Here is a 1,302-nt window from a genome sequence, read left to right as displayed (position 1 = left end):
CTGGGGTTCGATTTCTGTAGTCATGAAGAAATGAACCTAGCTTAGAAGTTTCCCAAACACCTATTTATCAAGATAACCAATTGACAAAAAAAAAAAAAAAAGAGAAAAAAAAAAAACATGAAAAGTCTCCAATCACCTAGCATGAGGAAAAATTAAAAATCAAAATTCCATGTCATCAAAATGGTTAAATTTAGTCACCTATGGCTAGGATGCCTGTTATCTTGGCACTTGAGTGGTAGAAGTTAGAGATCTATTCAAGTAGAGTCTCAGGTCCATAGTAAGTTTGCAGTCTGCCTGGGCTACCTTACTTCAAACGCACCATCACTCTCCAACAGAAAATGGAAATGACAAAAATTTTAAAGCAATGCCACTTATGGAAAGAAAAATTAACATCAAGTTACTGTGTACATGTGTGCATTTGTACAGGTACTCTACATCAATAAGAACTAGATGCCAAAGAGAAACACAGGCCAAAAATGTCAGAGAACAACATACTAATGAACATAGGTAGAAAACACACACTACCATATAAGGAAATATCACCTCTGGTATGACAACTAGAGACTTCAGTGAGTAGTTCTCATTGTTAATCACAATGTGAACTTGCACACACACACACACACACACACACACACACACACACACACACTGGCTCACTAGCAATATAAACTGATTCCACTTTTCTGAAGAATATTGTTAGTTATATATTTGAATACTATTAACCTAACAAGTCAAATTCTATAGGATTTGTACATTCTTGATAGGAATGTAATCAGATCAACACCTTAAAATGCATAAAATAAATGAACACTGCTGATGCTGACACCTAAGCAATCATAAATAGAGCTCAGAAAACATTACCTAGCTTTTTAGCTGTAGATACAAACTATTTTTATAGAAATCCATACATTTGCATAAAGACCACAAGAGAAATGAAACAAAATATTGGAAACATTTTACTGTATGAGTTGAATTGCCTCAAAATAATCAATGGATATATGCTTTTTAAGCTCAATACCCAAGGTATACATACTCCTTTTGAATATTGATAGAAGGCCAATAAATGACTAGAATTAGTTACATAGAAAATAAAATTTCCAGTGACTTTCAAGAATAGGAAAGAACATGATATTCCCATAGTTTAGAACACCATGCATCACTTAATAGAGAAACATCTGTTTGCATTAGATAAGAATTTACAGAGAAACCAACATCTAGACAAATGCAGAGTGAGAGACATTGGAGCATTCTGTCCTTAATGTGTCTTTATCAAACTCTTCCCTTTGGTGCTCAAAAATCTAT

The sequence above is a fragment of the Micromys minutus genome, assembly GCF_963924665.1.
Source record: "Micromys minutus genome assembly, chromosome: 4".
Classification (NCBI taxonomy): domain Eukaryota; kingdom Metazoa; phylum Chordata; class Mammalia; order Rodentia; family Muridae; genus Micromys; species Micromys minutus.
Note: the sequence above shows the minus strand (reverse complement) of the source record.